Source organism: Anabrus simplex, chromosome 10 (assembly GCF_040414725.1).
Source record: "Anabrus simplex isolate iqAnaSimp1 chromosome 10, ASM4041472v1, whole genome shotgun sequence".
Lineage (NCBI taxonomy): Eukaryota > Metazoa > Arthropoda > Insecta > Orthoptera > Tettigoniidae > Anabrus > Anabrus simplex.
This window is the reverse complement of record NC_090274.1, coordinates 53,387,010-53,413,934: the sequence shown is the minus strand read 5'-3', so window position 1 is coordinate 53,413,934 and position 26,925 is coordinate 53,387,010. Positions and strand designations below refer to the sequence as shown.

At 39.7% G+C, this 26,925-nt stretch overlaps 1 long non-coding RNA gene across 3 annotated transcripts in view; it reads left to right on the top strand.

The window, feature by feature from the left end:
• The first annotated feature begins 3,044 nt into the window (after nucleotides 1-3,044).
• Nucleotides 3,045-26,925, top strand: part of LOC136881762 (uncharacterized) — a 60,582-nt gene continuing 36,701 nt past the window's right edge. Inside the window, exons 1-3 of one of the 3 annotated variants that reach the window (XR_011018749.1) lie at nucleotides 3,045-3,236; nucleotides 20,015-20,087; nucleotides 25,777-25,849. This is a non-coding gene — a long non-coding RNA (uncharacterized lncRNA). Of the gene's footprint in view, nucleotides 3,237-14,046; nucleotides 15,606-17,995; nucleotides 20,088-25,776; nucleotides 25,850-26,925 lie in introns of those variants that run through there. The other 2 variants (XR_011018748.1, XR_011018747.1) reach the window with 2 other exon arrangements.

Below are 26,925 nucleotides of genomic sequence, written 5' to 3'. Positions count from 1 at the left end.
ACCGCACGACCAACTCGCCCGGTTCTCTTCTGAAAGGGGAGCCGCCCAAATATCTGAGAGTTCCGAATTTCGGAGAAAACCTTCACTATAGCAAAATTCATGTCAGAAAAAATAAAGAGCAGACAGGAAAGACACGTGCATGATGAGAATCTAATAATACAACACAGAAAACAATAATAATGTTATTGTTGTTACGTCCCACTAACTGCTTTTTGACGGTTTTCGGAGACTTCGAGGTGCCGGAATTTTGTCCCTCAGGAGTTCTGTTACGTGCCATTATATCTACTGACACGAGGCTGACGTATTTGAGCACCTCCAAATACTACCGGACTGAGCCAGGATCGAACCTGCCAAGGTGGGTGGCTATATTTTTAGAAAATAGAACTCAGAGAATTAGAGTAGGCGAAGCTTTATCTGACCCTGTAATAATTAAAAGGGGAATTCCACAAGGCAGTATTATTGGAACTTTATGTTTTCTTATATATATAAATTATATGAGTAAAGAAGTGAAATCAGATGCGGATGATGCTATTCTGCATAGAGTAATAAATAAGTTACAAGATTGTCAGCAACTGCAAAATGACCTCGATAATGTTGTGAGATGGACAGCAGGCAATGGTATGATGATAAACGGGGTTAAAAGTCAGGTTGTGAGTTTCACAAATAGGAAAAGTCCTCTCAGTTTTAATTACTGCGTTGATGGGGTGAACGTTCCTTATGCGGATCATTGTAAATATCTAGGTCTTCTTAATATAAGGAAAGATCTTCATTGGGGTAATCACATAAATATGATTGTAAATAAGGGGTACTGATCTCTGCACATGATTATGAGGGTATTTAGCGGTTGCAGTAAGGATGTAAAGGAGAGGGCATATAAGTCTCTGGTAAGACCCCAACTATGGTATGGTTCTAGTGTATGGGATCCTCACCAGAATTACTTGATTCGAGAACTGGAAAACATCCAAAGAAAAGCAGCTCGATTTGTTCTGGGTGATTTTCGACAAGAGAGTAGCGTTACAAAAATGTTGCAAAGTTTGAGCTGGGAAGACTTGGGAGAAAGGAGACGAGCTGCTCGACTAAGTGGTATGTTCCGAGCTGTCAGCGGAGAGATGGCATGGAATGACATTAGTAGACGCATAAGTTTGAGTGGCGTCTTGAAAAGTAGGAAAAATCATAATATGAAGATAAAGTTCGAATTCAAGAGGACAAATTGGGGCAAATATTCGTTTATAGGAAGAGGAGTTAGGGATTGGAATAACTTACCAAGGGAGATGTTCAATAAATTTCCAATATTTTTGAAATCATTTAAGAAAAGGCTAGGAAAACAACAGATAGGGAATCTGCCACCTAGGCGACTGCCCTAAATGCAGATCAGTATTGATTGATTGATTGATTGATTGATTGATTGATTGATTGATTGATCTACCGACACAAGGCTGATGTATTTGAGCACCTTCAAATACCATCGATCTGTGCTAGGATTGAACCTGACAAGTTGGGGTCAGAAGGCCGGCGCTCAACCGTCTGAGCCACTCAGTCTGGCTCACAGAAAACAGTCCAGTGGCGTAACGTAAGGGTGTGTAAGGTCTGCGGGCCCGGCGGGGCTTAAGGGGCCAGCAGACTTCCTCAGGCAGAAAGAAAAATAAATGAATACACAATTTTTAGTGGAATGCCACTTTACACGGCAAACGTGACATCCTTACATTGTTGTACAAATGGGCCTAAAAATATTGCTTTTAAAATTCCTAAGTAGAGTAATTGTCAGGTGGCGTGCACTTGTTTGGTGCGGATTTTAAACAAGTGAACTTGTCAAGATGGCAGCAGTGAGGTTAGCCACGTTTACTTGTTCAAAATCCACGCCACAGAAGTGCACTTGGTTAGGACCTGTCAAGATAGCAGCTGTCCTGTTATTTTTTCAAATTCCACGCCCCACGTGGTTAAGATGGCAACAGTGAAGTTAGAACCTGTCAAGATGGCAGCAGTTAGGTTAGCCACGTTCACTTGTTTAAAATCTGCGCCAAACAGCTGTTTGACAGCTGTTTAAATTCCGCGCCCTACGTGGTTAAGATGGCAGCAGTGATGTTAGGACCTGTCAAGATGGCAGAAGTAAGGTTAGCCAAGTTCATTTGTTCAAAATCCGCGCCAAACAAGTGCATGTGGTTAGGACCTGTCAAGGTGGCAGCTGTCATCTTGACATCTCTTTAAATTCCGCGCCCACGTGGTTAAGATTGCAACAGTGAGGCTAGCCACGTTCACTTGTTCTCAAAAGTAAGGTTAGAACCTGTCTAGATGGCAGCATTGAAGTTAGCGACGTTCTCTTGTCCAAAAAATTGAGGTCAGTCACGTGGCCGGGTCAACGACCTCTGGTGCTGACTCAGCACAAAAAATGCTGATGTGGTGGTTTAGAACCCGTATAGCGCACACTACTGGGTAAATGAAGATATGTAAAAACCCAGTCTCTGAGTTAGAGGAATTATGTTATTGTTTTTACGTCCCACTAACTACTTTTGACGGTTTTCAGAAGCTAGAAGAATTAACCAAAGTTAAATTCCTGACCCGCCTAGGAATCGACCCGAGGTCCTCTGATGCGGAGTACGATGACTATTCAACCAAGGAGCCGCACGAAGTAAACGATACCGAAATTAACTTCTCAGTTGGTAACCATCATTTCATTTAACCAATTGACACCATCAGCATACTAATCAGAACTGTTATATTGAGCACTATAATGGATTTTTTACTTTCTACTTCCAAAGCTGTTCCATGAATATTCAGTAATATAGGATATGAAAGAAATATCGAAATATCCTGATCTCAAAACATCGTAAATATCTGAGTATGATTTTTTTTCAAATATTGTCTCTGTTTTGTTTTTACACAATAGTCATGTATAGTTAAAGAACGGAGATTAGTTTTCTTTCATTTTTTGTGTAGGCTAATGAAGAAAGGAATTTCTCTTTATTCGATGGCAGCAATGGAGATACCTCTACCCGTAGACGCTGCTCATTTTTCCAACAAAAGAAGTAGAAGAAGAAGAAGTGTTTACACACGTGTGTTATAGCGTGTTATAGTAAATAATATAGTGTTAATATCGTTGGTATGATTATTCCGAAATGAATGTATGTGTGTAGTATTGTTAACTTGAAATACTCCTCTTTGAGTGACGAGATATGGCTTTGCGCATTCAAGAAGTATCAACATCATCTATGGGTTTGCACTGAATTATAATTGCTGCTGTAAGTATAATACTATATTATGGATAGTCCACACCAAAGTTAATACACAATGTTAACGAAACAAAGTTAATAAACAATGTTAATGAAAACATTTCTCCACACGTTAATAAACTTTTGTTAGCAAACTTCTTCAACATTGTGTCCACACCAAAATAACTGTTTGTGAGGTTACAATGGATAGGGTCAGGAAGAAGACCATACTTATTAATACAGCTGCAGCTTTCAATATTTTATTGAGTACCATTAGAGAAAAGCACAGATGCGAAGTGTGGCAAAGGAAAATACTGGAAAGGCGAGTAGAATTAAGTTTGGGAAGAACACTTATGTCAGAACTTTTAATTCATGATGCAGCAGGCTTTCAAAATTCTCTAGAGAATGCCCCCACATGACTTTCAGTTCTTACTAACAGTAATTGGGTCTGAAATTGCAAGTAATGATACAGATTATCAGAAAGCCGGCTCCACTAATGACAGGCTATTTTTATTTATAGATAGGCTGTAACTTTAAAGATTCCTAGCAGCTGGTGACATTTCACTTATACAGGGTCTAACTAAATAGGTGGGAAAGCTCTGGGAATTTGATAGTGAACCTGACAACAAGCAGAACATGTCCGGTAAACATATGGTTTATTTGCTTTTGTTTCCATGTTACAGGCTTTGTTTGTGGTGTAGCTAACACAGACCTCTCCACTAGTGATGGGACATTCGATTAATTTTACTGAATCAATTCATTTGATTCCGTTCATGTTACTGAATCGATACAGTGATCCGATTCAGGGCACATTAGTCACCGCTCCTACTGCATCTGTGTAGTATGTGCTGGTAAGACAGCAGCAACAGCATTCAGTGCTCACAGCTGCCATCTGGTCTTCATACTCTGAACTCCTTTCTTAGAAAAAAATGCTAGTCACTCTAATACATCGAAGGTTTCCGTCGATGCAGGATGGGAAAGGTCTAGGATTAGGAAGGTAACAGCCATGGCCTGAATTAAGGTACAGTCCCAGCATTTCCTGGTGTAAAAATGGGGAAACTACGGAAAACGATCTTAATGGCTGCCGACGGTGGGATTCAAACCTACCATCCCCCGAATGCAAGCTCATAGCTACGCGATACTAACCGCACGTCAAACTCGCTCAGTCATTTTTGAAAATATGTGTTTTTCTATCAGCTGAGGATTTTTTAAAATCGTCATATTTTGTATAGGCTACCCGAGATGTACAGTAGCCCGCTGGTTTTCTGATTCAACATACTGTTGATTAAGTTATTGCGTCAGTCGGCTCACTTACTGTCCACATATAATTGAAGACTTGTGCAATGATGTGACATATGAACTGAGAGAATACTGAGCCGTTCTTCCCAATATAAAACAGGTACTTTTGACTGGTCATGAGAATGACTCATAGTCATAGGGCAGGTTAGAGTCGTGTTTAATTGTCAAATGTCAACTATGTTTTGACTACCTTTTTAACACTGCAAATAAATCCATCTATTATTTAAACCTTGTGTAGGCTATCTTGTGTTTCACTGAGCCGTGCTCGTTCACGATTCTTTCGGTGTGCCATGGCTCACTATACAGTATGTCTCGCTGCAGCGGAAGCTCGGCTCTCCGCCAGTGTCCAGTGTGCCGATAAGAAGCCTTGTGTATCTTGTGTCTCACTGAGCCATGCTCATTCACGATTCTTTCGATGTGCCATGATTCACTGTCTCGCTGCAGTGGTAGCTCAGCTCCCCGTCAACGTCGAATGAGTGCGCCACTCAGCACTGCCCGCTGGGAGTAAGCTGTATACTAATATACTATAGTGCCACCTGCATTTTGGGTCTTTACATTCAAATTTAAACTCATGCCTTGTGCTGACTTTGACTACCTCAATTACGACCTGAATTCTTATCTTCAAGAAATAGCGCACTGTGCATATACATTTTTAATTTTTTTTCCGGTATTGTGCTTTTTACCATTTTTCTCTTCACAGTTGTTTCTTACGTCAACTGTTCTAAAGAATCTACAAGATCCTAGTTGCATATTTCAATTATGTTGAATTGTATTAAATATATATATATGTGTGTGTGCGCGCGCGCGTGTGTGTGTGTGTGCGCACTCTTCGGAAGCTGGCACTTTACTTCAATCGAGCGACTCGTCTTCGGCTTCTGCACAATTTTGGATCTTCATATTTGTTGGATTATGTTGTGACTTCGCGCCTGATAGTGTATGCAAGCTGGCTCACTTAACTGTTCTCCGCTTCTCGTAAACATTTTGAGACAGTGCCGAACTTTGCGTGTGCTGTGATGCTGTTCAGAAGATTGCGTCTTGCTTCTTATAAGTGACTTACCTTATACATCTTCTGGATTTTACAGTGACTATCCCCGTTGTCTTATAATGCCTCTTCAACTGTTTTTGTGGGGGACTCGTTCTTTAATTTCTTTCTTACCTATGCATTGTTTTTGCGTTTTATTCGGCTGATGATGACCCGGATTGGGGTCGAAACGGGTACCGCTTCCGCTTATAATTAAATAGGAATGTAACACTACATTTCTTATTTATTTGTATTGAATAGGTTGAACTACCTTCTTTATTATTTCAATTTAATTGGGAGTAAGCTGAATCGTGTGCTGTGAGCTCGTCGTTCCTTTGAATCGATTCACTCAGACACTTGAATGTATTGATACACTGCTTCGAATCATGCATTCAGTAGCCAACACTACTCTCCACTATGCAGGTTGGTCATTTGTGTTGATAAAGTGTAATTTACTGCTCACAGTTCTCTACAGAAGGTGCAAAATGGCTATGGCGAGCTGTAATGCAGGCGTCTATGCGCCGCATCATTGACTGTCTCACTCGTTCCCATATTCCAGGCATCTGTCGTATCTGCTGATGCCCTTGTTCTATTCGCTGACACAGAATTTCCATGTTATGAATAGGTGTGGCATACACAATGGCCTTCAAATGATCCCATAAGTAGAAGTCTGATGGATTGAGATCGGGTGAACGAGCAGGCCACAGTGTCGGTCTCTGACGCCCAATCCATTTGTTTGGGAATCGCTGATGTAAAATTACTGTAGCAGCAAGAGCAAAATGAGGCAGTGCTCCATCATGCATAAACCACATGCGCTGAATTAAATCCAGTGGAACGTCTTCCAACCAACTATGTAAATCATTTGTTAAAAAGGCACAGTATGACGCTCCTGTCAATGTTCCCAGTAAAATGTAAGGACCAATTAATGTGTCACCTATTATTCCAACCCGAATGTTAATACTGAGCTGTTGTGATGTCTGCTTTGCACAACTTCTCTGGGATTTTCATACGCCCAGACATGCGTATTGTGAAAGTTCTGCACTCCACTTTTGGTAAACTTCACTTCGTCTGGAAACAGAATAGCAGAGAGGAAATGTTGCTCCTGAACACACATCTGTTGCAACCAGGTACAAAATGCTGCTCTGGGTGGAAAGTCAGCTGTACTAAGACCTTGGACTCTTTGACGGTGATATGGATAAAAAAGCTGTTCACGTAGAATCCTCCACGCTGTCATATGACCCACATTCACCATTGCCGCTAATTCCCTGATGCTATTTCTATTTTCTTCAATATGGTTGAGAACTCGTTCCTCTGTATCAGGTGTTCTTGTGCTCCTAGGTCGTACATTATCAGCAACACGTCTGCTAAACGAGCCTGTTTCGCAAAGACGCTCATGTATTCTTTGGAGCGTCTTGTTGTTTGGTAAATGTCTATTAGGAAAGTGTTCCACATACAAACGCCATGCTTCATTTGCGTTACACTGAGCCCATCCATACAGAAGGTGCATGTCTGCGATTTCCTGATTCGAGTACCCCATTGTATCACGACTTTTACTGTACGTGCACTCAATAATAACTGACAACACAAATCACTCCACTCTAGCCTATGACCTGTGTGGAAGTGTTCACTTTGCTAAGCAACTGACATCACGTGGCTTTGAATGCAAAACAAATGCTCACAGACTTGAATAGGTACGAAATGTACAAGTGGCCTGTGTGCCCTACACAAATGACCAACCTGCATAATGAAGTGGTCTGTGTTATGTACACCACAAACAAAGCCTGTAACACGGAAACGAAAGCAAATAAACCATATGTTTACAGGACATGTTCTGCTTGTTGTCATACCGGGCGAGTTGGCCGTGCGCGTAGAGGCGCGCTGCTGTGAGCTTGCATCCGGGAGATAGTAGGTTCGAATCCCACTATCGGCAGCCCTGAAGATGGTTTTCCGTGGTTTCCCATTTTCACACCAGGCAAATGCTGGGGCTGTACCTTAATTAAGGCCACGGCCGCTTCCTTCCAACTCCTAGGCCTTTCCTATCCCATCGTCGCCATAAGACCTATCTGTGTCGATGCGACGTAAAGCCCCTAGCAACAAGCTTGTTGTCACGTCCTCTATCGAATCCCCGGAGCTTTCCCACATATTTAGTTACACCCTGTATACCTATTTGTATAGAGTGTCTGAGGTGTTTAAAGTTTTATACAACAATATCAAGGAATTGGTAAAGGTACGAAACAAAGAAAATCTTCATTTAACCTACCTAGTTCGGATAGTATTATTTTGATGATATACAAGCGATTATGGGAGGTTAGGTTATTCAGCAAGGAGCGAAGCTGGAAATGAAACTACATTATAACACAGCTAAAATAATATCATACAGAATTAAAGGTACGGTACTGTTTATTAGAACTTTCGCTTGCGATATGATAGTCAATTTTTAGAATCTACGAATCTGCGTGCTCTAATTGCGTCCTTGCGCATGTGCGAACGAAAATGTTAACGAAAACACAAACAGTTAATGAAAAGTTTCATTCACAAAAGTTAAAGAAATGTTGTTTATCAACTTGCTCGAAAAGTTAATGAACACGCTATTTTGTTTATTAACATACAAAAATGTTTATGAACATTGTTCATTAACAGTATTTATTAACAAAGTTAACAAAAACATCTTGCTGTGGATGCATTTTTACGGTGTATTTTAATAGTTAGTAACAATGTGTTAGCGTTAAGTGTGCATCATTAACGACGTTTATTTTTATTTTTTATTTCGTTGTAAAAAAGTATGAAATCACTGTTAAGCTTAATGGTGAAGGAAAGAGGCCTTAGATACTGGCATAATATTAAATACATATATTGAAGATTGCATATAATTTTTTTTTTAAAATGTTATTTACTTTACGTCCCACTAACGACTCTTTTACAGTTTTCGGAGATGCCGAGGTGCCGGAATTTAGTCCCGTAGAATTTCTTTTACGTGCCAGCAAATATACCGACACGAGGCTGATGTATTTGAGCACTTTCAAATACCACTGGACTAAGCCAGGATCGAACTTGCCAAGTTGGGGTCAGAAGGCCAGCGCCTCAACTGTCTGGGCCACTCAGCCTGGCATAATTTATTTTACTACTGCCTCTCAATTGAGGTAGCTATAGGGATTCGGCATACTCGGCCATAATATTGCTGTAATAATGGGAGAGCCTAAGGCTTTTACATAGCCCTACATTTAAATTTCACCATTGGTCGAGATGGGTAGTGAATGAGAATGATAGTGGCCCCACTATCATTCTGTAGGGCCTAGTATTGAAATATAGTGAGAAAATAAGTGTGTGTAGGTCAGTGACTTGTTGCTTATAAGTTGAGCTGCAGGTACGTGTCATCGACTTAAATCGTTTCAGTTTCTGGTGTTACTTCCCAAGAGCCTTTGTAGGTTAAGTGGGTGAGAAAGCATATAAAAATGACGTAAAACGATACCTGAAGTAGCGTAGAGATCCTTCCTTTTTGCTTGCTAGGGACTCACGAACCTGCCCCTAGAAGTATTATTACTTACATGGGAGAATTAAAACAGGGGCACTGTAAATCTACGGTACCATCCCGCCCCTAGAAGTATTCTTACTTATATAGTAGAATTAAAACCGAGACTGTAAATCAGCTGAATACAACCATGTGTTGTGTTCCTATTGGTTAGCCAATGTTCATGCTGTGTTCCTATTCGCAGGCCAAGCTTCGTTTTATCTCCTACTAGCTGATGTACCCATGCTTCGCTACGGGATTCTCAGAAAGACTGACTTTGTGGATTTCCTAACTAAAGTCAACATAGGTCATTACAAAAACGTCAGTAGGAATGTAGGCATTAAAAGCAATGTTATCATATAAAATAGTTGATCAAATGAAAAACAGCACATTTTCTCAACCGTGCTATGGTGCCGATCTAACAGTCCAAAGTTCCAGAGCTTGAATGACCAGGCCGCAGACAGCCGTGAATACTTCTGTGCTATTGTTCCGTGAAATACGCAAACTGCTCATTCCACAGTTCCTCAGAGTAGGGATTGAATAGCTCGAATGCTATGATGAAACAGTGTGTTACGTACCAGTAGTATCAGAAAATTTATGAACCGGAGGATTGGCATACTAAAGAAGAAAGTTATCTAACTCCCGAGCTACTTCCTGCCAATATTCAGGCAGGCTGTTACACTCGGTACGACCGGGTGAGCTGGCCGTGTGGTTAGGGGCATGCAGCTGTGAGCATGCATCCAGGAGATATTGGATTCAAACTCAACTGTTGGCAGCCCTGAAGATGGTATTCCTTGGTTTCCCATTTTCACACCAGACAAATGCTAGGGATGTACCTTATTTAAGGCCAAGCCCACTTCCTTCACACTCCTAGCCCTTTCCTATCTGATCGTCACCGTAAGACCTATCTGCGTTGGTGCGACGTAAAGCGAATAAAAAAATACTCGGTACACAGTAGTAATCCTATATATCGTGAGTGGCAACAGAAGACACAAAGCACATCACAACAAACAATGGTCAATGTAATGTTATTGTTGATCAATTTTATGAGCTTTCTATGTTGTAGGCCTTCACATTTAGTTTTCTTTCGACTCTGTGATATTAGGATGTCTTATAAAATTATTTGTAGCGCAGAGTGTAGTTCCTTATTTTCCGACTTTACATACCGATTTTCATTAAATTCTGCTTACCCATGTTCTCATGACTCGGCGCTGGTATGGACTTAGTAACAAAAATCCAAATTCATTAATATCTCTGTGATCCTAGTCGGTAACAATGTATAAGACATAAATGATCAGAAATTTAATACTACATAACTTTAGTTATGCAGGATTTATCGATACGACTACAAATAACAGATACTTGAGAATTAAATTTTAGGCCACCGAGCTCGATAGCTGCAGTCGCTTAAGTGCGGCCAGTATCCAGTATTCGGGAGATAGTAGGTTCGAACCCTACTGTCGGCAGCTCTGAAAATGGTTTTCCGTGGTTTCTCATTTTCACACCAGGCAAATGCTGGGGCTGTACCTTAATTAAGGCCACGGCCGCTTCCTTCCCACTCCTAGTCCTTCCTGTCCCATCGTCGCCATAAGACCTATCTGTGTCGGTGCGACGTAAAGCAACTAGCAAAAAAAATAAATAAATAATAATTAGGCCTCCCCCTAAACAACAATTTTTCTCAGCGTGAATACAGTTACGTATAGCCTAGATTGCAGCAATTTATTCCTTGACTTTGGGTACCAATTTTCATTAAGATACGACCACTAATGGCATAAATATTTGAGAATTAAATTTTAGGCCTTCCCCTAAACTACAATTTCATACAGCATGAATACAATTATGTGTGGGCTAGATTATATCGACTTATTATCCCGACTCTGCATACCGAGTTTCATTAAGATACGACCACTAATAACATAAATATCTGAGAATTTAATTTTAGGCCTTCCCCTAAACTACCATTTCACTCAGTGCGAATAAAATTATTTATGGCCTAGATTGTAGCGACTTATTCCCCGACTTTGCATACCAATTTTCATTAAATTCCCTTTAGCCCTTTTCTCGTGATGCGTGTACATACATACATACATACATACATACAGACAGACAGAAATTACGGAAAATTAAAAAGTGCATTTCCTTGTTACTGTGGACATGACCGATACAGAAATACCATCCTTTTTAAATTCTGAGCAATGTACAGACAAAACTCTTATTTTATATATATATATATATATATATATATATATAGATAGATAGATAGATAGATTGAGCTCGCATAGTGTACAAGAACAGGGCTACCATCAATTTAACTCTCACTTCTTGTAATTTTTGTCTAACATATCCAGACCAATGGTTTTGTCACTAACCTATCCAGACCAATGGTGGTGTCACGCGGGATACTAGAGGCCTAAGGGCCGCTCCGAGGCTCTAATCTGGGGCTTACACCTCCAGGCTCTCTTTGCTTGCCCCCAGACCAATGGTGTAGTCACTAGCCGGACCTAACCTATCCAGCCCAATTGTCTTGTCACTCCCTGGACCTAACAAATTCAGCCCAATGGCCTTGTCACTAAGAATGCTTAAGTTGGCAAGCCTGAGTCGTGCCATGTTGGATATCTAAACTCACCTTCGCACACCGGGTATGGAAGTTTTACCCTCTTAACCTGTTTGCAGCCCTAACGTGGGGGCTTATGCTCCCAGACCCTCTTTACTTGCCCCCATTCCAATGGTCTTGTCACCTGCTGGACCTAAGCTGGCAGTCTTGTATAGCATGTTGTGACATCGTCCAAGCCTCGCCGTGTTGGATCTGTAACTTGCTTTTCGTTAAGGCTCGATGAAAGCTTTACCCAGTTTCTTGCATTTTATGTTAGGTACATAAATTTGTTGTTAATTCACGGCCTGTGTAGTGCTAGTGGATCATTACATTTTTGGGGGGTTGGTGTTGGGCATCAAGCCTGTTTTTAGTACTGTAATTAGCATGTCACGAACATCAAAATAGGCTCAGGTGTCGGTCGCTTGTGGGTCCATTGCAAGAATGAACAGAGGTGGTGATAAGGCTGAGGACTGAGAAACATACCAGATGTCCCTGTAGAAGCTTGGATGTAGTTTCATGGCTCTGTATATACATGGAATATATTTTAAGACTTCATAGTGGAGTACTGAGGCACAGGAGTGCAGAGAAGCAGTGACAGTGAGCGCAGTCCCACAATGATGAGCGGTCGTACTCATTTCAAATAAGCAGCATAATTACTCCCATAGAAACCAAACAAAACTGAACTTGCCAGCTATATACGTGCGTAGGACAAATAAATAAACTAGTAAATGAAACTGAACTCACCAGTATTTACAGAGGTTGAAAGTTATCTTGTTAAGCTGTGATGCAAGCTTCACATCTTAAGAGATTTAGAAACACACTTTGCGGTTCCAGAATTATTCCTCTAAACGTTTTCTTTGAGAGTTCCCCATAGATAGATAGGCCTTTACTGATGATCTCATCATCATCGAGCACTTCCTGCAACTGTTGCATAGAGCTACGCGCGGTATGTGCTGTTGCACCGTCCTGCTGGAAATAGCCATACCTTTCTTCTTCTTCTTCTTCTTCTTCAGTCAGTTCAGCACAAAATGGTTCGAGAATACTGTGAATATAATGGTCGGAAGTAATCGTGTCTTGAAAAAAATATCTGACTGATAATTCATGGGGCACTAATAGCGCACCATACACCTGCCTGCAGATCGTGCAGAGGTATTGGCTGTAAAGTGTGTGAATTCTCTACAGATGCTATTGTTCTGTGAACGACATATCCACACAAATGAAACCATGCCTTGTCACTCTTAAAAAGAAAGTTCGGATCCACTATACCATTGTGGACACTGTTCATTAAACAAAAACCCAATGGCACTACAGCCCTGATGGTCGTTCGCCTACCAAGCGACCACTGCTCAGCCCGGAGGCCTGCAGATTATGAGGCGACATATTGTCAATGCAACGAATCCTCTCGGCCGGTATTCTTGGCTTTCTAGACTGGGGTCGCCATAGCTTGGTTCTATGCTGAACTACTAGTCATGATTTCTCTCTCTTAACCTGTGTGTCATTGAGCGTAAGATTCTTTTGTACTTGAACAACGAATTTCACATCACCACTTTGTTATCAAATGGCACACTAAGATCATGTAAATTTGAGTTGCTGTGGACGTGTATATAACACTTTTTTTGTTATGGTAACTTTACTATTTAACTTTCATTCTTTGCTAGGCTGAAGATGCCCCTAGAGGGACGAAACATGTACCTATAATTTTGCTTTAAGAAGAAAATCTTTTGTAAGTATTGTAAAGGTGGAACTTTTAATGTTAATATAATTAAACTGTTCAAAGTTGACAATACGGGCTAAACGTGTCATATATTACTTGTAATTTAATTAGTGTTTTTTGAAAAATAAAGTTGTTATTCTAAAATTAAATGTGTCAACTATTTATGCGCCACCCTGTAGTCTATCAGTCGTCTCGTTGATTTGCTCGTCTAACAACAGTTATCTAGTTCTCATGGCAGTGGGCCTTCTATTTTAATTGCCCAACATTCTTGCTTCTGTTGGTCAATGAAAGTGTGCCATGGTCTTCCTCTTTTTTCATTATTTCTGTTATGTCTTGTAGTAAGTCTGTATGTCGCAGCACGTGCCCGATCCAGGCAAGTCGTCTTTCACGAAGTTGTCCAAGCAGTACACTTCCTTCACCAACTCGATTGAGTACCTCAGTCTGTCTAAGGAAACTTAAGCAGATGTTTCCAACCCCAAATTTCAAATGTGTGAATACAACTAGTCAAGCTGGTATTCAGCATCCATGTTTCCCTGCAGTACAACCCCAGTAACCAAACAGATATCTTAAGAAATCAGTTCTTCAGCTCTAGGCTCAAGGCTGCTCTTACTATTCCAAGCCGCACCTTGACAGTAGCCATCCTCAGATATTATTTATCCCAAGTATTTAATGAAGATACCTGTCCGAGTGCCACACTATGAATGGAAATGTTGACATATTTCCATTGATTTACTGGAATTATCTTGATTAATTTATTTCATTATGTTCCGTATTGATATCTATCATATATCATAGAAAGAAAAAGAGATCGACCTTATCAATACTTATTTATTAAATTTAAAAAAAAACAGGACCGGTTTCGACTCCTCATAAAGTCATCTTCAGCTGTCATACATTTACATTAGACTATACATTCTCAATAGTAATACTTTGCCAAATTTAAAACAATCTTTGTATTGAACCATTCAGTTCATGTTCAAATAGTCTGGATTTTAGCCTTAAATATTGGAATTGCATGAGACCACCATGAAAGTCATTGTATAGCATTTCATTATATAAGAGAGTACAGATTGAGCATTTCTCTTGGGAACATAGCAGCAGTATTATTATGAAAATTCCAGAGACTCATAAAAGGAATTTATTACTCAAGCGAAGCCTCTTTATTAATAGTGTTGGACGCGCACCACTTCATGAATCCCGCGGGCTGATTGCGCTTTGGAGGGAAGAAGAAATTAATTTAATATCTCCGGCTACGGAAGAGATGCACTGGATTTGATAGGAGAATTGCAACCAGCATAATTTCCTGTAAATTTTTATATGCGGCACGGCTGTAATTATAAGTGCATACGTTCTGTGAGATACTTGTCGCTCTTTGTGCGGGAGAAGCTTCCAGTCGCGAGCGCGGGTTATGCAGACCTACACACAAGCGTGGTAACGCCATCACCAGCCTGATTATAAATACACGACCGCCGAGCGCGTCAGATTCATTCATTGACTGTACGGCTGCTAGAACGAGGTCATCACGCTGCGAGCCAGCATACAGAAGAGCGTCTTTATCTTCGAGCTGCATATGCCTAGTACAATTGAATCTGGGGAAAAGTAAGTAATCAACATGGATAATTAAGCTGAATTATTGATATTACATGCGCTGATCTGCTATCATGTGAGGATGTGCTGCTAATAATTAGACTGTTTGACTAGTAGCTTCATATTACTTGAGGTTCACATTATAACAAACAAAATACGCGTATTAGTGTAAGCTCATGTTATCTATTGTGTCAGAAAGTTCGGTCAGTGTGAAAGTCTAATATGAAACTGTTATCATGTCTTGTGAAGGGAACAGTTATGTATCAAGTCTATACTCTGAAAGTGACTTGGTCAAATGACTGCATGAGGTATGGTGGTAGTGGAAACAGGCATCGAATACGAACTGTGTGTAATAAACATTTCTTTACAGTTTTCCCTACATCAACCCAGTACGAGATAATGCCCATTTATATTGAGGGAGCGGTAACGGGAGCTGAAGAAGACAAGGAGTCCTCACGACATCGGGAGTTGAACCAGGGACATCAGGCGCACCTACTCATCACGACACCGTAGGAGACATCCTCCAACCACCTGTGAAGCTTTCGGAAATGTTCTCGCCAGCCAGAATGTCTCCAGTCACCAGCCCGGACATGCCACCAGCGTCGAAGCCTGTCATGATGCAGTAACTCCATCTGTCCAATGAGGGGCCGTTCCGACATGTTCACCGATAATTTCAGGTCAGAGCTTTGTAAGAAGCATGCAATGTTAAACTCCACAGGATAGGAACAAGGTTGGCCGTCAGCCAACATGTAAATTATGTTAGGGTAGATCGTTGTGTACAGTATAGCTATGCCCAGGACTCGAACTCAGTTTATTTAATTGTAGGTTGCTTGTCGTTTATTCCTTGTTTGTATCATAACTTTTCCAGACGGTACTATTATGATTGAGTACTTGTTGTCTCCATTTCTCATGATCATAACACCTGTGTAAGGCAGTCAGATATTGTTGATAGTGCAGCGTTAGGTATATATCTTTGAGGTATTATGTAATTTATTGGAGATCGTGACTTATCCCTTAAACTCACTCAGGTTAACGTGTCAGGGGGTGCGTGTCATCATGTTTGAGATATATGAGCATTATGCAATTAGCTGACTGTGCAAATTGATGTAGAGAAAGCCTTAGCGCAGATTAATAATATGTTATATGAGTTTGATACGCCTTGTTATGGCCAAGTAATGATAACGCAGTGGATTGCGCCCTTGTAATGTAATGGATAAGCCCAGTGGAGGCAGCAGCGAGATTATGTTGTATTGATAATGAAATAGATACGATGGCATGTAGCCCATGCATAATTATGAGAGCGCTATGTGGGCCAGTGTCCGTGAGGGACAGTGAAAGAGAGATTCCCCTGCAGTCGGCTCCTCAGCAGTCAGCTGGAAGCTATTTATAGAAAACAAAGTATGGCCGGCTCCTGTCATGTGCCGAGAGTGAGCGAGGGGATGAAGGTGTCTGACGTCACGACCCAGGAATGCGGCAGTAAAAGCAGAATGGTGTCTGTCAAGTGTTTTTAGGGAGACAACGACCTTGTTGTTACGGTACTAGTAGAGATTGCATTTCCTTTTGTATTGTCACTTTAAATGACTAGCCCTTTAGGTGTTGGTCATGGGACGACGTAGTTGAGTTCCTGTTATTTTAATGTTTATGTTAGGTGCCTTGCTCTTAGCTGGCCCAGGGATCGATGCTCAGTCAGAGCACTGTATATTGTATGTTTATATTAGTCAGGTAGAGGGTTCTGAGTACTGTGGCATAGAATGGAGAGGAGCAGGAGGATGCTGTTAGACTATTATTTGAGGCTCGCGGCTGTGAGCTTGCATCTGGGAGATAGTAGGTTCGAATCCCACTATCGGCAGCCCTGAAGATGGTTTTCCGTGGTTTCCCATTTTCACACCAGGCAAATGCTGGGGCTGTACCTTAAATAAGGCCACGGCCGCTTCCTTCCAACTCCTAGGCCTTTCCTATCCCATCGTCGCCATAAGACCTATCTGTGTCGGTGCGACGTAAAGCCCCTAGCAAAAAAAAACCTAGTATTTGTACAGATATCCGTTTAATACTCCATTACTTACCCTATTATTACATGCTTGTTACAGCCATGAAGTTTCGTGAAGGCGGTTAACTGGTTATCGACGGCTCCATATTTCATTAATCCCTTGTATATTTGGACAGCTCTTATATTTGTATTTCATCAATTTTGATTTTTCTGTAATAAACCCCTTATTGTAAAACTTTGAATGCAGCAAAGTTTTCTGTTATTTTTAGTAGGATCTACTATTACCTTGCACTTTTTGGTATCCTCTTATTTTATCTAATTTAGCCCTTGTTTATACCCTGATACCCTGAATCATGTTCTCCTGAGTTGCTGAGTGTGCATACGCATCGCAAGGTAAGCTATGTGCCAGGTACACCCACTTTGGTGGATGTATTGGTCACTATAATGCACTTGGTTCGATCTCGGCGTTTACCTGTTGGGAACCAAGGCCTTATTGGGCACAGTATTGAATGACATCAAGTAGTCATGTTTTCGAGTGGTTATCCTGTTCTTATATTTAAGTTTGTTTGAAGACTAATATAAAAAGTTAACTATTTTGAAACACATTGAAAGTTTACATTATATGGTAAAAACACATTGCTATGTGCATTTGTACTATCACCTTTCAATTTATACAGATAAAACAAGTTCTTAATTCAATCCGTCAGGTGTAAAAGGTAAATATGCTTGAATACAGCTTTATAAGCTCTTATAATGTTGTGTTAGGCTTTATACCTCGTCAAGTGAAGAGACATGTCGTCCCCACAACGGCAAACTAGCGAAAGTGACAAACTAGGGAAAGTGTAGTTGTGAAGTTTTGTTCTATATTTTATTATTTATATAATGTCTAACCCTCTAAAAATGTATCACATTTGCAGCTCGTTCTGTATGTCTAACACATGAAACCAATCATTAAATATCAAAATTGATTTGACATGAGTAATCACAACTTCTTTCAACTCTCCTAATGTTTTGCCAATTTGCAGATTCGTTAGTTTGCCAGAGCAGGGACGATGTGTTGGAAGTTAGATTGATATATACATAATGAAATTTATTACGTTCATAATAATAGTAAAATAGGTAACTTAAAAACTGTGTTCATTGACTATTTAAATATGATATATTACTGGAATTAATAAAGTAAAAGTAAACTCGTGTCCTCATCCTGAGGTAGTGCAGCTCTTTTCAGGCACACCTCCATTGGAAGTGAGCTGCATGTACCATTTCAATCACATACCAGCCCTCCTGCCATTCTTCAATTTCTGGCAGTACCGGGAATCGAACCCGGGCCCCCGAGGACGGCAGCTAATAACACTAACCGTTACTCTACGGGGGCGGACAGTGGAATTAATTTAATTACATTACTTAACCAGTTGAAATCTTTGGCCAGGAATCAAACCCAGAGCCCTCTGAATTGAAGGCCAGTACGTGATCAATCATCCAGGGACCTAGACAATGCTACTGGCATTGTATTCATTATTTAAAGAGGTTGTTTCTCTTATGATAGGTGCGACGGAAGTGCTACGCGAAATGTCGTGTCTAGTACCTACACAAATGTAAACGTAGAAAGTGCTGTGGGTATCCTACCAACAAGACTATAGACATTCAAACCAAAAAAGGGAATATTATTTCCTGTTTCCCCAAACAAAAGCTTTAGCTATAGTTGTCATGATCCTTTTCACAGGTTATTTTGTAGGTATTCCTATGAAGCAGTGTCTTGTTGAAATTATGTTCTCAGCAGTCGGTGAAATCAAAATTAAGGTTCCCTACTGAGTTTTGATTGAGAATCTAGTTATAGTGTTGTTCCTTCTTGCATAATACACCTCTTACATGATTTTTCTTTATCGATCTGTTGTTGTCCGAGCTTCATTGTTCTAAGAATGGCAAGTGGGCTGGGCTGGAAAACTTTTAACCCTTTTCTGCCCACATTTTCATTCCCCTTATCCCCAGGTTTCACGCTATTACTGTATTTAGGAAAAATTGAAGCAGAGCGCATTGTTTTGGAAAAAGGTAAAGATAATAGAAACTATTGATCACAATTTATTCAAATTTTCAATAATATTAGAAAACATACCATCACATCTATTTTTCTGTTCATTGAGTCATAAGGCTGTTGGTTGAAACCTTCACCTCCTAAATGGTGATATTCGACACGGAGGTAGGCTGTATTTGTCACATTCTCATGTCTGAATCCCTCTAAACCAATAACCACGTTATTCTGGAAGTGAAATGATGCCCATATACTGTATATCAGCTTCTTTTTCCCCTGAGCAAGTGTTTTCCCATTCCATTTTTATGTTACCGGAATGTGCCTGTTTGTATGCTGCATTGATATATATTCAAGTGGCTATGTCACTGAATAGTTTGTCTCCTCCTAACATATGTACAAAACAATGTATTTCTCATAATGCTCTTTCAAAATTATAGACAGGTTCATAAAATCATTCGGAGTAACAAAACAAAATGTTTGTATTACCTGAAATGCCGGGGCATCGCCATCAGGTCCGAATTCACGATATCCGTTTTCATTTAAATCACTTTTAAAGCTAAAATTATCTTCGTTGATATGTTATTCACTCACTAAAAATTCACCTCCACCCCTACTCAACAAATCTGTGTCACTTTCTTCGCCTATATTCAGCTCGGTTTCAATATCCACAGTATTCAATCACTCCATGTTTACGAATGAAACAGCTGACCCGCGCTCGCGGAAGTTCAGGACCATTGCCTAAGTAACGTCAAGACAGATTGTCGTTCTTCTTTTATTTCCTAAGTTTTTTAGATCGTACTGCGTGTTCATAAATGCCTTATAAACACTTCACTGCCGAAGAAAATTTAAAAAAAACTATCGCATACATCTGGGTGCTTTTGGGCGCTAAGGACCACAAGGCAAAGTGAACAGTCGGGCACTAAAGGTGGGAAAGGGTTAAGAAATTTCAGAGTAGGTGGTACTTTAGATATTGCTAAAAATATGAGAACATATGTCTGATAATAGGGTGAAACTCCTGTGCATTGATTATTTATCATATCTAGTAACTAATATTTTTTGGGTTATTACAGGTCAGCCAGTCTTCTCTCACTTGCCAACAGATTGGACTTGGAACCTCCAGATTGATGAAGTATAAATTCTTAGGTGAGTACTTGTTTATTGTATCTTATTATACATTAAGAAAGTAGAGGATTGTACTTTAGAGTCTCCTACAAATAGTAGTACAGTCAAAACCGGTTATAACGACTCTGAGAGGACCGTTAGTTAAAGGTCGTTATAGCGATAGTTACACAAACCTTTTTGTTTTTCCCTGTTGTTTCTAAAAATGTCATATCTGTAACTTTTAGGCTGCACACTAATTATGTGGTTAATTAACAGAATAAAGTTAAAACTTAAAAAAAACATAACTAAAATAAATACGGTATTTGTGGTGTGGGACTGATGATTACACACTAAGTACAGCAACAATATTTCAGCAAAATATAAAGTCATAAGTGAGGAAGTAGCAACAATGTAAATTGATCAGTATCGTCGCACACGGTCTTGGCTAATGAATGAGATGTTCTTTCCGTTCTTCCAGATTGTAGAAATTGTTGAGTGTTATTGATGTTTGCAGCTGGTCAGGAATTACGGAGAGCTAATATGTTGACTATTTATGTCACAAATATATCTTGAAGACAGGTGACGTGTAGAAAGTTGGCTCATTAATGTAAAGGACAATAGGGCCCAAGTAGATTGTCTAGCCTTTGCGGACGACATAGCTATAGTAAGTGAGACAGAAGAAGATGCAAAGACACAACTCAACAACTTAAGCAATATAGCCGGAAGGGTAGGACTGAGGATCGCCTGCAACAAGACAAAGACATTGAATACCACTGAGGATTGGACAACACCGGAAGGCACCGTGCAAAAGGTGGACAAATTCAAGTACCTAGGAGAATTTATAACAGGAAGGAATAGGAGCAATGAGGGAATAACAGAGAGGATAAAGAAGATGCAATCAGCCTTCTGTATGACCAGAGATATATACAATAAAAAGAATATATCTACAGATGCAAAGATTAGACATTACAAGGCAACGGTGAGAAATGCTGTATTATATGCTGCTGAGACAATAGCATTAGGAAGAAATGGTGCGGAACAACTAGAGAAAGAGGAGAGAAAAATATTGAGGAAAATACTAGGCCCTAAGAGAGGAGGTGAGAGATGAATGAGGAGACCCAGGGAAGAACTATACCGGAACATGAGGACAATCTCAGAAGAAATCAGACTGAAAAGAGCAAGGTTTGCGGGACATGTAATCAGGATGAATATGGATAGAATGACGAAAAGAGTATGGGAAACAACAGCGAGGACACGAGGAAAGACAGGAACCAAGTGGGTAGTTGAACTCCGGAAAGATTGGTCGGAATTGGGGATCAAGGTGGAAGGAAAGGAAAATTGGAGAAGCAAGTACATACCTACTAATATGCCAGAGATCAATGATAGGGATGGATGCAGGAAAAGGATTGAGAGTCACCAGTGGAGTAGACAAGAGAAGAGGATACTGAATATCTCGGAAGAAGAGCGGGAGAGAAGAAGAGAAAGGATGAAGAGGTTCTGGGAAGAGAAGATGAAAATGCAATCCATGAAGGAGCTGTCCGTGGTCCTACAGAGGCCGTAACGCAAGAAGAAGAAGAAAGTAATCATCATTAAACCTTCCAGGCTATTTTCGATGCAGAAAATTTTCTCCCAGAACTGGAGATTTTATCATAAAGATAGCAGAGATCCAGTAGAAGGGGAGTATGCATGCTGGTGAAAGAAGAATTTTTAAGTTACAAAAAAGTTAAAGATGAGAAACATGAAATTCTAGATGCAAGGCTTGCCTGTAAAATTAATAGGCAACTTGATGCTTTTCGGGTGTACAGACCTGTGAGGGGTATTGCTGATGCAGAGTTATTTGATAAAATAGTGAGCTATGTGGGGAAAGATACAGAAAGGTACTCGATTGTCACGGATGATCTCAAACGTTAACTGGGAAGGTAATGCGAATGACGGAAAGCATCACCAACAGATGGTAACTATGTTAATCTGCGAAGGACAGAAAGCTGTACATAAAGGCGGAGGAAGTAGATTTATGTATTATGACAAAGATATTTACAAAAATATGCAAAAATTAAAAACTAGAAAAGCAGCTGGAATTGATGAGATTTCTGGGGATGTACTAAAAACAAGGGCTGCCTTATTGGACAAAGTGAATCTGCATATATAATATAAATGAAACATCACAGTTTAGAAGTACACCCACAAATCTGTCCTTTTGAACAAACATAGTTAAAGCTGCAGAAAGCTTCACAAAGTTGCCCAAGCAGTGCTCTTCCTTCACCAACCCGATTGAGTACCTCCGCATTTGTGAGTTGATCTGCCGAAAGAATCTTAAGCAGGCGTCTCCAGTACCGTATTTGAAACGCCTGAATACGATTAGTCAAGCTGGCATTCAGCGTCCACGTTTTTCCACAGTATAACCCAGTGACCAAACAAATATCATAAGAAATCGGTTCCTCAGCTCTAGGCTCAAGGCACTGTGCAGAATGCTGCTCTTGCCATTCCAAGCCGCACCTTGACATCTTGGTGACAGTAGCCATTCTCATATATTATTTTTCCCATGTATTTAAAGGAAGATACCTGTTTGAGTGCCACAGCGTGAATGGAACTGTCAACATCTTTCCGTTGATTTACTTGAATTAATTTAATTAATTAACTGACTCCGGTCTAGAAAGCCAAGAATAACGGCCGAGAGGATTTGTCGTGCTGACCACATGACACCTCGTAATCTGCAGGCCCTCGGGCTGAGCAGCGGTCACTTGGTAGGCGAAGGCCCTTCAAGGGCTGTAGTGGCATGGGGTTTGGTTTGGTTTAATTAACTGACTTAACCAGTTGAAATCTCTGGGAGGAAATCGAACCCATAGACCTCTAAATTGAAGGCCAGTACTTGATCACTCAGCTAGGGAGCTGGACAATGCTACTGGCATTGTATTAATTCATCATCATCATCATCATCATCATCAATGTCCCACTCCAGTCGCCCGGGTGTGATGAACAAGCCTCCTCCTCTCCTTTCTGTCCTTCCACTTTTCCTGTTCCATTACTTCCACCACATCCAATCCAGCTTCTCTAATGTCCTTCCAGATCTGATCCATCCACCTTCTTCTCGGTCTTCCAACCGGTCTCTTTCCCTTAACTTCTGTTTCCAATTCCGTTCTTGCTACCCGTTCCTTTTCTATTCTTTTTACATGTCTGAACCATCTCAGTCTTGGTTTCTGTATGTTTTGTACTAATGGTTCTATATTTAGCTCTTCTCTGATTTTAATACTTTGATTTCTATCTCTTCTTGTCTTTTTAAGCATTGTTCTTAAAAAATTCATTTCTACTGTTTGGATCTTACTATCTTGTCTCTTATTAGTTACCAGTGTTTCTAGTCCGTATGTTACAGTTGGTATGAAATAATGTTTATATAATGTTAATTTTGTTCTCTTGGGTATTTTGTCATCCCATAAAAGCTCTGACTTGATAATAAAATGTTGTACCTTTGCTTAATCTGTTACTCTTAATTTCAGTGATGATTTCATTACGTCCATTAATAATGCTACCCGGATATGTAAACTGTTCTCCGTATGTGTTCACTTGGCTTCTCTTTTTCCTCTTTTCCACAGTGCATGACTACAGTTTTCTTTTTACTAACTACCATTCCAAACTCTTTCAGATTTTCATTCCAAATTTCCAGTCTCCTTTGTACATTCTTTTCTCCATTTCCCCTAATCACCACATCATCTGCAAATACTAAAGCATTCACTTCATCACTACTGATACTCTGTTTTACACGTTTTATGATTTCATCCATCAATATAATAAGCAATAATGGTGACAGTGCACTTCCTTGCTTGAGACATTTTTTTGTAAAACATATTTCAGAGTCACCACTCCCCACTTGTACACTGCTTTTACTCTCATGATACAACATTTTATCTTGTTTATTAATGAGTTTGGCACATTCCTATTCAGTAGGCATTCCCATACATGTTTTCTCTTAATGATATAATAAGCTTTATCCAAATCCAAAAATACAAAGATGATTTCCTTGTTCCTTTCCAGATTATCTTTTGCACTGTAAATGTCAAGTCTATTGTTGATCTATTCAGTCTAAAGCCATATTGTTCTTCCTCTAACTGTGTTTCTATTATATCCCTCAGTCTTTTGTCTGCGACTTTCTCCATTATTTTTAGTCCATGTAATAATAGGGTTATACCTCTATAATTTTCACATTTCTTCCAATTTCCTTTTTTGAACAATGGTACAATGCTTCCTTGTTGCCAATCTTCAGGTATCCTTTCACCCTTCCATATGGCATTGAGGGCTCTGTATAGCCACTGTAGTCCAATGCTTCCTGCTGCCTTAATCATATCAGCATTGAATTCATCTTTTACACTTGCTTTCACTGCCCTTTCAGGTTCCAACCATGTTATCCCGTTCTCTTCTTTTTCTCCATCTATTATTTCCATTTTCTTATCTCCTTCTTCCTCCGAGCAGTCATCCTCATTATAAAGTTTTTCAAAATACCTTGCCATCACCTTCTGAAGACCCTTTTCGTCATGTACTATGGATCCATCTTCTCTCTCTAATGCCTTGATTTTTCTTGATTTATTCTTTTCGATTTTATTAGTCTGTATAATAATTTCTGATTTCCTTGACCATCTTGCTCAATTTTATCGGTGAACTCTCCCCAACATTTCTCCTTTATACTTCTCTTTACTTGTAGTTTCAATCTTTGTATTCCACATGTAACCTTTCTATCTTATTCTCATCCCTCTGATACGTTTTTTGCTTTTCCTTATCCATTTCTTTCTTCACCTTGTTCCTTTCTTTTATTTCTTTTTTATTTTGTCTGTCCACCACCATGTCTCCTTTCACTTAACCTTTGCTTTTGTTTTCCCGCATACCTCAATTGCTGCTTCCACAAATGTCTGTCTTAAATTCTTCTAATCTTCTTCTCCACTTAGTATTTCCGTGTTAGGCAACTTCCTTTTTATACAATCTTGGAATGCCATTCTTTTATCCTCCTCCTCCAATTCCCAAATCTTGATCTTTGGTTTCTTTTTCAATACAATTTTAGGGATTTTTACTTGTTTAAATTCCACAGTTAATAATCTGTGATCACCTTCCATACTTTCACTGGGGACTATCTTCGTATTTATGACGTATTCTCCCCATTCTCGGTCTGTATTAATTATTTAAAGAAATTGTTTCTTTCGTGGAAGGTGCGACGGAAGAGCTACGCGAAATATCGTGTCTAGCACCTACGTAATTAATGTAAACGTAGAAAGTGCTGCAGTTATCCTACCAACAACACTATAGATATTCAAACCAAAAAATGGAATATTAATTCCTATTTCCCCAAACAAAAGCTTTAGTTATAGTTGTCATGATCCTTTCCTCAGGTTATTTTGTTGGTGTTCCTATGAAGCAGTGTCTTGTTGAATTGATATTCTCAACAATGGGTGAAATCAAATGAAGGTTCCCTAATGAATTTCAATTGAGAATCTAGTTGTAGTGTTTTTCTGTCTTGCATAATGCACCTCTTACATGATTTTTCTTTATTGATCTGTTGTTGTCCTATCTTTTTTTGTTCTAAGAATGACAAGTAGGCTGGGCCAGAAAACATTAAGAAATTTCAGAGTGGGTAGTTCTTTAGACATTCCTAGAAATAAAGGAACATATGTCTGATAATAGTGTAAAACTCTTGTGCATTGATTGTTTATCATATCTAATAACTAACATATATTTTGGGTTATTACAGGTCAGCGAGTGTTCTCTCACTTGCCAGGAGATTGGTCTTGGAACCCCCAGATTGATGAAGTTTTAATTCTGAGGTGAGTACTTGTAAATTGTGTTTTATTAAACATTAAGAAAGTATAGGACGGTACTTTAGACATTCCTAGAAATAGAAGTACAGTCGAAACCGGTTATGGCGACTCCGAAGGGACCATTAGTCGTTATAAGCGATAGTTGCGCAAACTTTTTTGTTGTTGTTGTTGCTAAAAATGTCATATCTGTAAGTTTAAGGTTGCATACTTACATGGTTAATTAACAGAATAAAGTTGACCCCTTGCAATCCAATTTTCTGTCACATGTTCCAACAGTCTGGTCCGAGTTAATTTTGCAAATTTTTACCTAGTCCGAATAAACTCAGAATTTTTATTAGTAACTATAATTATATTATTATTATTATTATTATTATGATTATTACCGTATTTTCTATTGCATAGGAATTAGTTTCCATAATAATTTTCATCATCGGTGCAGGAGTGAAAAATAACACAAGAAACTGAAGTGGAGTGATGCAGCTAGGAGGCACCTGCTGTCCTCTAGTTTTCTGACCTGATGAATAACTAAGTCTAGGAGGCTCACTATCATGAAATGTTACATCCCAATAAACACTACTGTCGTTTTCATTCCCATTTGTATGTGTGGAAGTATTTTCAGCATCACTGTTACTCAAATTATCAACACTGACCTGAGAAGCGTTATCATTGCCTTGTGCTGTATCCCCTCCTCCATCCCGGCCCATTACCATTGTGCATCTTCTTGCTTTTGTAGCAGTCACTGGAACTCCCTCTTCTGAATCTTCAGAAACAGCATACGATGGTCCGGGATCATTCTGTGCTTTTTTACGCACAGGTCCAGTCGCTGAACTTTCTCTTGCAATGCTGGAGTTCGCTACTCCTTAATCTTCACTTGATAGTTCTCTAAACTCTTCGTCTAATTCAAATAAATAATCGTCACTGCTGTCTAAATAAACCTGCGTACGTTTTTCATCTTCATTCATATTTGCCGCTTTTATATTGCAGATTGAATGGAGACAATTTGCATTCACAGATAAACGCGCCTAGTACAACACGCGTACAGCACTACTCAATGTAAATACAGCGCTGACAGGCCGCGGGTG